Source organism: Dama dama, chromosome 7, assembly GCF_033118175.1.
Source record: "Dama dama isolate Ldn47 chromosome 7, ASM3311817v1, whole genome shotgun sequence".
Classification (NCBI taxonomy): domain Eukaryota; kingdom Metazoa; phylum Chordata; class Mammalia; order Artiodactyla; family Cervidae; genus Dama; species Dama dama.
Window position 1 is genome coordinate 37,041,289 of NC_083687.1, and position 14,868 is coordinate 37,056,156.

Sequence of the window (14,868 nt, forward strand, 5' to 3'; positions counted from 1 at the left end):
AGTTCACGGGGTATCGAAGAGTTGGATATCACTGAGTGACAGAACTTAACTGAAGGTATGCATATGTGTTATGTATATAACATAATGATTATATGATCATTATACATAGGTCACATTGACAAATAAAGCTATTTTAGTTTCAGGTATCAGTATATATAAATCATATTGACATATAATGTTATTTTGGTTTCAGGGATACAGTGTAAATATTTGATATATATTGCAAAATGATCACCGCAATAAGTCTGGTGAACATCTGTCACTAGAAGTAGTTACAATTTTCTTCTTGCGATGAGAACTTCTAAGAACTCTTAGCAGTGTTCAAATCGGCAATGAGTATATTCCAGTTTTGACTTAGTTCAGTTGAATGAGACAAGTGGCTTTGAGTCTTAGAATCAAAGAATCAGGTTGAAACAGTTGAGTTGAATCAAACTTCTCAGTGCCAACTCATATAGAGCTTTCTTGAAAAATCCATCCCTGATTAGGCCCCATCACACATGGTATGGTGTGCAGGCATAGATCGGTGTTTAAGGCTTCTGCTCTCTTTTCCACTTGTCCATGCGATTCTTTCTCGACATCTTTCAGTGCTTCATCCATCTCCTGTCTTCACTATCCAAACAGGTTATAATTAACGGCAGAACATGTCTAAGTAGCTACACTCACAGTTGCTGCCCACTGGGCATTTTGGAAAGAGGCTGGAAAGGAGTCCTTCCAGTATTAGAATTTTACTTTCAGGGGATTAGACACCTTTTCAGTTTGAAGAGTCCATCAATACAACTATATTTCAGGAGTGAACACTGTGTAATTATTTATTCGATTAGTGACTAGCTGACCGTCTGCTGAGAGTAAGGCAATGAAGGGTTAGTAAACAAGGGAGGATTCAGGCAAAAGGAATGAGGAACTCTTGGAGAAAGGGGACACATGATTAAGGAGACCATTACCTCTATTTTGGTTAGGTTTTAAGTTTTGTTTAGGCTGGCTCTGTAAAGATATGGGTTGTTTCCATTTTATGTCCATTCATCCTCAATGCTTTACAATGTATGTCTTATTTAAGTGTTGAAATTGACTAGAGACTTACTTCTTGTTATCACTGGGTAGTGTGCTTTGGTTCTGGTATTCCAGACGGTCTAGCAGAGGCTCCATAGAGCACTTATTTCTATCAATTGCTGCAGAACCTTAATGTTTTTTGTTGATTTCTGGTACTAAGTTGATGAAATAACAGGAAAATAGAGCTCAGATGCTTTTGGATAAAACCTTAATTTATCTCCTCCCTTCTCTCTGACTTTTCACTGACTGACTCAACTAGTCCCATATTGTTGGATGCCTTTTTGGCTCTTATGTCTGCCTCATTCCTTGCATGTAGTCAAGGTCTATTTCATTTCCTGTATCTCTGACATCCTCTGTGTCTTTTCACTTGGCAGAGCTCTCCTTGATTTTTACTGTCATAATATTCCCAGCGCTTTCTGCTCTCTTTCTTATTCTCTACGAGTCCCAACAGCCACAACTCCTCAATGCACATTGAAGTTTCTCTTTTCTAATTCTGGACATTCTGCTCTCTTGGACTAAATGTTCTTGGTTTCCTGTTGTTTTGTAGAATAAAGACATACTCTCCAAATTGGCATATATGATTCTCCCTAATGAAAATTGGCATATGTGATTCTCCCAAAGGAGGTTTTGGTAGATTGCTTTGGGGCAAAGTATTCTGTCATGTTCTGGAAGGTTTGGGTCATCCCAGGTAGAGACAGGGGCAGGACTCAGGCAAGAATAACCCTAGATATGAGGGAAGATGTTGACTTTGCTGGACAGTGTTCCTGTATGTGCCTAAAAGAACATTATTTGGCTGGATTCTGCCCTGAAGACTTGCCAGACTTTGTTAATCTCAAGAAATATGGCCTTTAGTAACAACAAAAGAATACTCCTAATATAAAAGACAATTTAAGAAAAAGAGAGGAGAGAAGAGAAAATAGAAATAAAAGGGAATATGAGATATTTGCTCTTACAATATTATAATATATATATGTATGTATGTATTTGGGTCCTTAAAAATGCAGTGTTCTAACATCTTTTCATCATTCACTACCTAAGTCCTGGACTCACTTTACTTTTGCTGCTCTTCCTTCCTTCTGTCTTTATCTTCCTTCTTTCTAATTTATCCCCCTTTCCCATCTACCTTTTGATTTCCCATTTTCTGTTTACTAGGAATTACGGCTAAAGCCCTAAAGATGCTGCACAACCCATGCAGCAACATCACTGACTTCTTAGGAGAGTCAGTCAGAGATTGGCCCTCATCCCTGGTTGTCTGGAGGCTGTTGAACAAGCTGAGTAACCCTAATCCAGTCACTGCTCCAGTCTCAATAGAGACTCAGTCTATTGGGAGGATTTTTAATTCAGGGACCTACTAGGGCTTGTGTGGAAGGCCAAATAATTACTGACTAGGATAGTTACTCTAAAGGAAGAGAGAATGGTATCTCACTTCTCAGATAAATGTGTTTTTAAATCCAGCGCTCTGATCGACTCAGTGTCTGTGTGACCAGTTGGACAGTTGTCCTCAGAGGACTCAGGTGGGTGCAGATGCACACGTGTATTTTTGTCATTCAGTTGTTCAGAGTGTTTATGATACATGGGTTTCCTGTGGGTCAGCTAGTAGGCAGCTGACTGTGGGCTACTTAATTTTCTCCAGATGGTGCTTGCAGAGTGAGGGAAACAGAGAGGCTATGGTGACTACTGGAGGTGGAGAGCCATGGGTAACAGAATAATTCCCTGATTAAAAAGGAAACTATGGCGTTGAGGATACCCAACTAGTGAAAGCTCGGGATAATCACAAGGATCCCCCACAAGAGAAACACTTGTCAGTCCGGGGGAATTTCAGATCAGTCCTTCTTGACCAAGAGAAGGCTACAAGAGCACCATGTAAGTCAGTGATGTCAGAACTTTACCATCTCGTTTCCATCTACCCTCTTCCAACATGGCCCAAGGAATGAAGATCCAGAGAAGGAGAGACAAGGAACCTTGCAGAAATGGACACATCAGTGCTTCCTGGTACGTCCCCTGGGCCTCAGCAGGGGACAGAGAAACAAGGAATAGGCTGAATATGAGGTGGAGTTGACACTTGACTGATCTGGCCTTGTGAAACCCAGAGTGATAGAATGTATGGAATGGTTGCAAGGTGATGCAGAAAATGAGTATGCAGTGGAGTGTGGGTGAAGACAGCCACTGGAGGAGGATGGAGCCAGTTCACGTTTCTATCTGCTATGGTCTCAACATTTGTGTCCCCCAGAAATTTCACATCATGAAATCCTGATTCCCATCATTATGGTATCCATAGGTGGTGCCTTTCTGAGGTGACAGAATTATAAGGATGGAGCCTCCTCAATGAGATGAGTGCTTTTATATATAAGAGACACACAGAGGTCCCAAGCCCTTCTCCCCATTTGAGGATACAATAAGAAGTGTGTAGCCAGAAAGGACCCTGCATGACCACGCTGTGGAAATCCATTTCCACTGTTTATAAGTCTGTGATATTTTTTATAAAAACCCAGAAGGTCTAAGACAGCATCCTAACAATCATCACACAGTTCAGTAAACCTCATGCTATTTGTACAAAGGGGCGAAGCACTGATCCTGTCTGGTGTAACACTGTGACAGTGGGCTGACAGTTTGCAGCTGGCTTTCATAAGAATCCTGAGTATTCAGTCTTCTTGGTAGCATGACCAGAACCATGAACAAATGTCTAATTATTCGATTCTCATAACTTGACCCAGAGTAATTTTCTGTGATTCTTACGTAATCTCTTAATGGTCTTTGTAATGTCAGTTTCTGCTCTTTGGACTAATTTTAATAGGAGCTTCATTCTCTCAATTGTAGGGGTGGATATTCTTTTTATTTTGAATTCAATGAAAATAGAAATGTTAACAAATTATCCTCTTAGATTCCAAATCTCTACAGAGTCTGTGTTTATTTTTCTAAGAGGAGACCCATTTCACAGAGCATGCATGAAAAAGCTGTAAATTTCAAAGACGCTTGCTATGTATTGGATAGATCATTAGGACCATCTTCGAGCTGGATGCCATAGATGTGGATTTAGCACTCGTCACTGATTCGGCACGCCAGGATCTTGCTGTACATGTCAACTTTAGGTGAATCGCTGCGCAGGCACTTGAACAGGTTATAAAGTGCAGAATGACGTACATCTTCATCCCTGGACACCAGGAATCGGTATCCTGACCAGTACATGCGATCCTCGGTCAACTTCTGCCTGATTGGTCAAATCATCTGAATACCCAAAAGATAATGATTTCTTACGTGTTTTATTAGTATTTCCTTTTATTTGTCCCTTGTAATTCTCAAATTATGATTTGGGGAACACATACAAATGTAAAACTCTCTAGATATGGAATATGGAGCCAGCCTATGAGAAAACAATTAGGAATCTAAAAAGTAGAAACATAACTCAAGTTTAGTTTTAACTTTCTCTTTTCTTCCTTCCCACTCTCATCCTTTGATTTGAGGAGAACAGAGAAAGAAGACAAGTGGAACTTCAAGCAGATGTCCTGGGATACTTTGAGGAAAATGCTGAGCTTGGAAATTCTGTTCTCTAGTTCTCTTACTCTTGAAAATATTTCAACCACCTGTACCCAGGAAGAGGCAAGCTTTTGGTGGAATCGTGTGCAATAGAGGGAAGGCTGCACATGTCAAAAATTGCAGTGAAATTCTGATTCGTTTACAGTGGAATCTATCACTATGAATGCCTAGGCTCCTGCTTTATGTAGTAGCAGTCTAGCATATAGAATTCATGAATCTTTTTCTTACAAAATGAAATATTTCAAAACTCCTTATGCATTACAGAGGTCACCTCTTTCATTCATGAACAAAGCAAGAAAGCCCTCTGCAGGATGCTCACCTGGGTGAACCGCCTCTCTAAGATTCTTCGAAGTCTGGATGATTTTTTTACATTCACTAAGACACTTGATATGATAGTATCTGAGAGGTCTTTCTTAATCCGATGGTCAGTGCCTAGATCATACATAGGAGTAGTCCAGAGGTACTGTAACATGAGTATCCACTTAGTAAGGTCTTCATTCTAAGCAAATATAAGAAACAGTCTCATTGAAATAATCATAATTCAGTGGTTTTGGTTACATGTGATGTTTGCTCAGAGCAGCTGACCTGAAAGACTTTTGGTTATTCCTATGTGTATGCACAGATTTTTGAAGGTAGTAAAAGTTGCAAAACTATAATATGTAAGCTATTAGTTCACACTTCACTGAATTATTAATAATCAGGGTTATTTTAGGAATTAATTCTTCTGATGAGTTCTAACTTATAACATGAATTTTCTTTTTCCTCTGAAATTCTACCAACCACTCAGTGAGTCTATGATGTTTGTCTATTTGCATTATAGAAATCTAAGTATTTTATGAGAAGTCAGTATGTGCCAGCAGTACCTGACCCAGGAAAAAGGCATTCTACCTGTGCCCACATCATTATCATCCAGTGATTCTTTCATATTAATGAATCAAATGAGTCATTCGTATTGATTTTTGATTGGTAATTTGTTTTGTAATGTTACAACAAAGAGACAATGAAGAAGACATGACATTCCTAAACAGGCTTTTTTTCCTCATTTGATCCCAACACCAGCCACCATGCTGGTATCAGAAGAGTCTGTCTTGTTGACATGTGTCCAGGCAGAAAACGGCACAGCGTTATCTTTGGTAACAGCATCCGTCAGATTCACAATGGAGGGTTTTCCCCCAGGTTCACTACTACTAGTAGAATTGAGCATGAAAATCCTGGGGGCTGAAGATCTCTAGTTAATAATCTTGATTTCTTTACAGCCAAGAACTCTTTTAGTGGTAAAGAACAGAGAACTGAGTAGGATGAAATATAGTAATGCACATAAAGTGCTTAGTAAAATATATGGCCATGTAGTAACTCTCAATAAACTTTAAATTCAAGCTTATTGAAAAATCCCTCATCCTCCTCCTTTTTGAATGTTTCCTTTAGTTGATCATCCTAATTATTAATGAGCTTAACATAGGAAAGAATGCTGATATCATTAAGAAAGTTGTGGAGAGAAAAGATAGAATTTTAAGGCAGGATGCATGTGAAAGCATTTTAAATAATGTTAGGATTAAGGATAATGCAGGAAATCAGAAAGGAGAGATGATAATGGTGAAAATATGGAGTTATCATTAATCATTGAGGCTTGATATGTAAACTGTGTTGTCCTCATAACAGAGCCAATTGTTGCGGCCATGAGAAGCAAAGCAATGTTACATAGGCCTTTGTGGGGGAAACTTACAAATTAAAAATAAAAGGTGACGGAGGAGTCATTGAGAGTGACAAATGAAGGAGGTGTCAGAGAAGTAGAAGCAGAATCAGGAGAGTCTTGAGAGGCAGATGCACTGGCTCGAATGGTACAGAATAGGACTCCCATGTAGGAGTCACTAGTAACAGTGAGTACTCAAAACTGGGGTGTGTTTCTTACATATTCATGAATTTTGCAATCTTATATTTTATACATGCAAGTTCCCATTCATTTCCTGTTTTTGTGCAGAATAATAGCTGCAATCCTGTGTCTAATGCATTGCTTGAACTAAACTTGTCTGCATGGACAATTTATAGATCTGTTGTTTATTTTGATACTACAAATCTTTAGTTATCCCTTGATTTTGCTCATGTTTCATCAACTGCATAATATAATGCCTCTTCAACTGCTTACAATTCCTTCACCGTTTTCTTCATGTACACTTTCCATTACCTCTAAAAATCTGAAGCCTGTTAAGCTACACACTGTCTCACTTGATCTGGTGAAAAACCCAGGTGAAATACTCACATTCAACTCTTCGGCCATTTCTCTTTCTTGAGGAGTGGAGGGAATTGGTGTGGCAGTCATTGATGGTATTGTTATACTCCGATTTACTCTGGGGATACTTTTCTTCCTAAAGGGATCAGGCAATTAGTTAGGGTTGTTGGGTATTCAGTAGATGAGCCCATAACCAGAACATTAACATGTTTGATAGACGTGTAATTTTTTAATGGGGAGGCATCACAAAATTTGAAAGTCATTATTTTCCTACTTTTTCTATATATTCTCTCTATAAAAATGATTTTACATCTAACTTTCCTAAGTTCAAACTTTTCCCTTCTCTATTTTATCATTATCTTTTTCTTTTTTTTTTTTTTATTTTTTAGTATTTGAACCAAATATAGTACTTTTGTACCAATACTTGGTGCTTCCCAGGTGACGGTAGTGGTAAAGAACATTCCTGCCAATGCAGGAGATATAAGAAGACTCAGGTTTGATCCCTTGGTGAGGAGCATCCCTTGCACGAGGGTACAGCAGCACACTCCTATACTCTTGCCTGGCAAATCTATAGACAGAGGAGCCTGTTGGGCTACAGTCAGTAGGGTTGCAAAGAGTTGGACCCAACTGATGTGACTTAGAATGCATGCATGCGCATATATTTAACCATTTAATCTCAAGTTTACTGTGGGTTAGAGCCAATATATTCCCTTATTAGGAGTAATACAGTAATGACTCTGACTTATCTCTGAACCTGCTCACCAAAAAGCTTAGTGTTCATCCCAAGTGCAGAATACAATGTTGTTTATGGTGACAAAATGGTACATCAGAAAAACACAGCATAACGTTATAGGAAATACTAACGAATGGACTGAGAATAATAAGAGTAGAAAAATCTAACTAACACTTTGATAGAGAAAACTAATCTTTAACGGAAGTTATGAACATTTGAAGAGATTACTTGGAGGAGTTGGAAAAAAATGGAGAGTCAAAAATGGAGGATGGAACAAAAACTAGTGAGTACACAAAAGTATGTAAATTTAATAGAAACCTGTAGCACTGCCTTTTGTTAGCTGTCTGCTCTATTGTGTGCTCCTTGAATGACCTAAAAGAATTAACATACAACTTTCAAATACCTTCATCAGAAAGAGAATAATTGTTTCCAATTGTAAACTCCCCTTCTATTGTGGCTCGAAATCTAATCACTGCAAATCTTAAAACAATAATTTGTAGCATTAAAAAAACTACCAGTATTCGTTTTTGTGACCGGGATCCAGCTTTGTTTAACATGTTCCATCCACCCAGTTCATGCAGAGCAGTTCTCATTTATTGGCTATTTACTCTGAGCCTGGAGAAAAAACCCAGAGACACTGAAGGACCAGAAAATCACCAGGCTTCATTTTCCCAGTCCTACCTAAAAGTGCTTGATGTCAGGTAGTACTGTGGACTGAATGTGTGTTCTTTAAATTCATGTCTTAGAGCCCAAATTGCCAAAGTACACTGTTTTGAAAAGGGTTCTGACTTTTTGGCATGCCATGGTCTATAGCCCACCAGAATCCTCTGTCCATGGGATTTCTCAGGCAAGAATACTGTAGTGGCTTGCCGTTCCCTCCTCCAGGGAATCTTCCAGACCCAGGGATAGAACCCAGGTCTCTTCCATTGTAGGGAGATTCTTTACCATCTGAGCCACGAGCAAAGCCCATTAAGGTTAAATGAGTTCTTAGGGTGCAACGCTCATCCAATAGGTTTAGTATCTCCATGAAGCGAAACACCAGAGAATTTTCTCTTCTGTCTCTCTGTCTGTGTGTCCTTTCCTCTGTCTCTCTTCCCCACCCCACACCCTGTGTGAGGACGCACGGAGAAACGATCCTGGGAAGAAAGAGTTCTCAGCAGAGCCTCACCTTGCTGGTGCTCTGATCTGGGACTTCTAGCCCCCAGAGCTGTGAGGAAATAAATTTCTGGTGTTTATTCCCTGAGTCTGTTGTATTCTTTTATGGCATTCCTAGCTGACAGATACAAAATCATTTATTTTGGAAATTTAAAAAAGAAAGTGAGTGAAAGGAAATTGATAAAGTTAATGCACTTCTTAGGAATCTTTCAGATTTTACAAAACTGGTCCTTTCTTCAATTTCCACATCTTATGAGCTGACGGCGTCTTTAACCTAGAGAGTGTGTTAGTTGAAGTTTGGCTGATGCAGCCCTCTTGTTTAAAGGACAGTATGGCCCTGTCACTTATGTGAAGGTACCTTCTGGGAGCCTGGTGGGCTACAGTCCATGGGGTCGCAAAGTCGGACACTACTAAGCAAATAAACCAACACCACTGAGTACTTACAAACTCATTTAACATTATTGTGGTAAGGTTACGCATGTCATGGGACAGGCTGGAGACACGGCTAAATGTTTTTCTAAGGAACTTCAGGGGGACGCCAAACACGTCAGGACCGCAGGCCGGGCATAAATTGCCTTGGCACAGGAGCAGATTTGACATGACCAGCAGCAGAACCAGGCAGGGCCCTGTTAAAATAAAAACATGAGCCATTCTGAGATGATCTAATCAACTGAGGTTATCAAATCCATCCTGTGGAGGAAAGCCTTTTCTTTCCCTGTTGCTCTGAGCAGGAGTTGGTGCTCTAGTAGCTGGAGTAGAGAAGAAAGAGCGCCTTCTGTGTGAATTTAGATGGATGATGACATTCACACAGATAGATAGTTGGAGAAGTAGGATACTCCCTGCATTTTTGTATTGCTCCCAGAGGTACTTCTGTGCTCTGCAAACATTTGGAACTTAATTCTGAGCCAGAGTATTTAGGCCCTTCTTTTAAGACAGTTTAATGTTGGGACTCTGCAGACTCTGAGCAGCCAGGTCCTCTAGGAGTGTGTTATTTTTTCACTCTACATTGACTAATGCTTCAATTTTAGACACGGAAATGACAAGAAGTGTACAGTTGATCTGTGTGGTTTACCATCACGCTGGGGTAAGAGTAACACATGACTAACTGATCGCTACTATTGAGTACAGAGAGAATACTAAGAGAAAAAGGATACTGAACCTTGGATCTGCTAACTCACCTTCATAACCCCATGCATGTCTTTGATACTTTCCCCAAAGCTTTAATACATCTTAAAATTTGTGTTTCACAGTAACCCTGTGAGTTAGCCTTGATCTTCACTATGATCATCAAGTTATGTTAATGAAGATGCAATGACTTGGAGAGGGCAAATAATTTTCACAAGTCCCATTATTAGCAGATGGAGGTGACTGGGCACCAATGCAGTCATCTGTTCACTTCCTGATGTCACATCATACATGACTGTGGACTCTCGGTCTGCATGTGTGTAACCAGGACCATATCAGGAGCTGTGATGACTCTGTTTAACGTGAAAAATATTTTGTCTTTGACTGCAAAACAGCAGTGACCATACAACACTGGTTTTATCCACTTGGTCTGCTCTGTCTATAAAACACTCACAGTTAAAGTCTTTGACAATTATCAGTGTGGGGGCCTGGTTCTCCTGGTCAGCCTTGCTTCTAGGAAACTTGACAACTCTTCTACTTTTAAGCATCCTTAATTTTCTCATTACATTTGTTTCTTCGAGAAAATGGCAGGTAAATCTCCAAATGGTAACAAGAATATTACCTGGTCAGCACCTAAGACAACGTCATTGGCTCTGTGAACAAAGGCCTAACTTTGATGTTTTAGGGAGTAAATTCATCTGTCTGGTCAGGAGTATATCCTGACAACCCATGGGGCTTAGTTTTTGAACCATCTCCAAACATCACCGCTTGATAGGAGAACTAGACCTTCATGTTTCCATTATATATTTTAATATTTCACAAATTACTTCTGGCCCTCCTCCTGGCCAACAGAAGCATAAAATCATAGCCTCTTGCAAGCTTGATTTTAATATTACTTTCCCTGTCCATCCTTTGTAAGTAAGTAGAATTTAAGACTGAAGTGAGGAAGAATAGAGTTTGGACAAGAAACTGATTAAACAGGAATTCTATCCTCCTGAATGAGATCTGAACATGATTCTTTTTCCCATTTAGCAGAAGAGTGGTAATTCATTTAAATATAAGATATCAGCATTTACTAGGTTTTCTCTGCTCTTAGTTACTTTAAAGGGGCATGTCAAAGAATAAAATGGTTATTTAAAATTAGACGATGATAATCAAAGAAGTGTTTTGCAAAAAGAAGACATAAGTTGGAGAAATTTGGGACAATCTCTCTCATCAACTAAAGAGCTTATTGTGACAGGCAAGGAGAATAATGGCTTGTATAACATAGATGTATTTCTGTGTATATATCTGTGCATGTATACATGTGTTATGTATAAATATATGCCTCATACCTACATGGAACTTTGGGCCTTATAAAATTCAATTTTATAAGTGTCAGTAAATATAACAGAATATCCTAATTCTTAATATAATTGATCATTTGTTGGTAGATGACTAACTATATGATTTTTTTTTCTGTTAAATTGTTATTTGTGTGTTTGCTTTGGTAGCATATATATTAAAAAATTGGAATAATACTGAGAAGATTAGCATGGCCCCAGCCCAAGGATAACACACAAATTTATGAAGCCTTCCAAATTTTTCTCTAACAGTTTCGAGGGCTGCGATGGGAAGGACGGTGGGAAGAAGGTTCAAGAACGATTGGACATAGGTAAAAAAATGGCGATTTATGTTGATGTTTGGCCAAAAGCAGTACAGTATTGTAAAGCAATTAGCTTTCAATTAAACATCAATAAATCTAATTATTAAAACTGTTACTGGGGATCATATAACAGGTTCAGATGTCCATTCTATGACTAAAGAGGATCTGACTGGAAAATGATGGTGTCAATTATCATTGGTTCATGATTCATTAACTTTATAGCTGAATGAGAAAAGTCAACTAACAAACACTATTGTCTGTGACTCAGTGTCATAGCAAGCTATAGTCCTGGTCTGCATTCACTTTTAGGTGGTATAGCGCCCAAACTTTGAAACTGAGGCCGTTCCCAGAGCGCACAGTCATGAGTTCTGTTCAGAGTTTCTGTTCCTAATGCTGGAGGCTTCTGTTCACTGGTCCACTAGGTCTGAAACTTTCTCTCCTGAGCATTCTCTGGTTCTATCATGTGCACAAGTCTTTCTATTTTTGTTGTCTAATTTGATTCTCTTATTCTTTTGATCAGACTACCAAGTCTGTTTACGATTTACTTTTCAGACCCTTTTGTGCTTTGATTTTTCTGATGCTCATTAGTGTGTTTGCTTCCATGTCTACCTCTCTGAGTAGTTCTCAGTCTCTACATATACCGTACCCTATTTGCTTACCTTCTGGATTTTGGCGTTCCACATCACCATATTTTAGGAACTTCATTTTCCTTCTGGTGAAGTTTCTGGTATACAGTTTAAGCTGGTTGGTTCCCATCTGGCTTTTTCGTGTTGTCTTCAAAAAATTAGAGAACTCTGCTTTCTTTCTAGGCAATACTGCCCCTTCATTTGATACCATTGCTAATTTTCTGTGATTTCACCTCCTGCCTCATAAACTGTGTCTTTCTCAATCTACTGTAACTTGAGTGCTATGTGTCTCTATGTTGGTGTTACTGTTTTATTTTATATTGTTAATTTTAGTTGGAAACTAATTACTTTATAATATTGTATTGGTTTTGCCATACATTGAAAGGAATCCGCCATGGGTATACATGTGTTCCCGATCCTGAACCGTCTTCCCACCTCTCTCCCCATCCCATCCTTCTGGATCATCCCAGTGCACCAGCCCCAAGCACCCTGGATCATGCATCAAACCTGGACTGGAGATTCATGTCACATGTGACAATATACATGGATCAATGCCATTCTCCCAAGTCAGCCCACCCTCGCCCTCTCCCACAGAGTCCAAAAGACTTCTATACATCTTTGTGTCTTTTGCTGTCTTGCATACAGGGTTATCGTTACCATATTTCTAAAGTCCATATATATATATATATTAGTGTGCTGTATTGGTGTTTTTCTTTCTGGCTTATTTCACTCTGTATAATAAGCTCCAGTTTCATCCACCTCATTAGAACAGATTCAAATCTATTCTTTTTAATGGCTGAGTAATATTCCATTGTGTATATGTACAATAGCTTTCTCATCCATTCATCTGCTGATGGGCATCTAGGTTTCACTTATCAATGTCTTAGGCAAGGGGAGTCACTCTGTCATGCCCGACTCTTTGCGACCCCATGGACAGTAGCCTGCACAAGCTCCTCCGTCCATGGGATTTTCTAGGCAAGAATACTGGAGTGGGTTGCTGTTTCCTTCTCCAGATCAATGTCTTAAATGTTTTCCATAAAAACTTGCAACACTTTGCTTAAGTTTATTCTGAAGTGTTTTATCTTTTTGTGATGTGATAGTAAATTGGCTTCTTTTCTTTCTTCAACTTTCTCATAGTTCATTGTTAATATATATAGGTACACAATAGAGTTTCATATATTGGAACATAGTAAACATAATGTATGCTACATCTTTAAAGAATAGACATTTTCCCACAAATAAGACATATAGATGGTCAAGAGGTATATGAAAAGATGCTCAGCATCACTAATATCAAAGGGAATGCAGATATAAAGCAAAAGAGATATCACTTCCTGCCTGTTTGAATGGCTAGTACCAAAAATGTAAGAAATGACAAATCTTGTTGAGGATGTGGAGAAAAAGGAGTGCTCATGCTCTGTTGGTAGGGATGTATACCAGTGCAAATCCCACAGAAAAATACTGTGGAGGTTCCTCAAGAAATTTAAAAGAGAACTGTTATGTGATCCATTATGCCCCTTCTGGATATATAGTCAAAGGAAATTAGATAATTTTCTCAAAGAGAGATCTGTATTCCCACGTTCATTGCAGCATTATTCACAATAGCCTTGGTATAGGAACAACCTTAGTATCTTTCAACAGGTGAATGCATTAAAACAATGTGATGTAACATATATAGGTAAATATTATTTAGCCATTAGAAAAAGAAAGAAATCCTTCCAATTATTGCAACATGGATGAAACTGGAGGGCATTCCACTATGTAAACTAAGTCAGACAAAGAAAAATACAATATGATCTCAATTATAAGGAATCTCAAAAAAAAAAAAATCTCTGAGAGACTGGACATCATCGACTGGCATACCGACTCAATGGACATGAGTTTGAGTAAGCTCTGGGTGTCGGGGATGGACAGGAAAGCCTGGTGTGCTGCAATCCATGGGGTCACAAAGATTTAGACATGACTGAATGACTCAACTGAAGAGAGTGGAACTTACCTGTGTTCTCCTCAAAAAGCAAAAGTTAAACATGTGTGGTGATGGCAATGTTACTTAATAGAAAGGGAAACTCATTTCTAATACATGCACAAATGGGGGTGGACAGGATGATGGAGGGTTAGGTGGAAGTGGGTACACCTCTCTCCACCGATGCATCAAGAACATCTAAAGACACAGCAGTTCTCACAGAAGACCAGGTGAATACTGGCAGGACTCCCAGACTACTGAGAAGGAATGTCTGGATCCACACAGAACTTGGTATGAGAAAGGAAAGAAGGGACAAGGAGGAACGGGAAAGAAGGAGTGAGCAGGTGGGACCAGCCTGCACCTGGGGCTGAGGGAGCTGAAGCGCAGGGGAGACATCCCCGCCTCCATGACCGTCGTCTGGAAGAGGGGAGTCATTTGAAGCTGTTGGGGAGCAAACTAACTAATCAGTGACCGTCTGAATTGAGTGAGAACCACATAGACAAGCCATGCTGCAGCCTTTCATACCTCGGACAGGGTTGTAAGTCCACTGGTGTCCATGGAAGCTGAGAGCTGGAGCCATGGGGATTGCAGAAACCCCAGGGTGAGAAGTCCTGTTGACCGTGGGGAGTCAGCCGGATGGGATGGGATAGAGGAAATCTGCTGCATTGAATGCTGCTTAAGGAAACCCACGAGGCCATAAAAGTAGGGCTCAACTGCCTGTGGAGTAGAGCTATCTCTTTCTCCATGAGGGTACCTGTAGGTTGAGCTATAGAGAGACTTCAGTGAGGGTGGTCCTTGAGTGCCTGATGTACT

The 14,868-nt window shown here is 39.5% G+C and overlaps 1 non-coding gene and 1 pseudogene across 1 annotated transcript; one reads left to right on the forward strand and one right to left on the reverse strand.

The window, feature by feature from the left end:
- Positions 1 to 4,080: 4,080 nt before the first annotated feature.
- Positions 4,081 to 14,635, reverse strand: LOC133059320 (placental prolactin-related protein 3-like; annotated as a pseudogene).
- On the forward strand, positions 11,301 to 11,407 carry LOC133060013 (U6 spliceosomal RNA). Its single transcript, XR_009693682.1, has one exon. It is a non-coding gene; the product is annotated as a U6 spliceosomal RNA (small nuclear RNA).
- Positions 14,636 to 14,868: the final 233 nt, after the last annotated feature.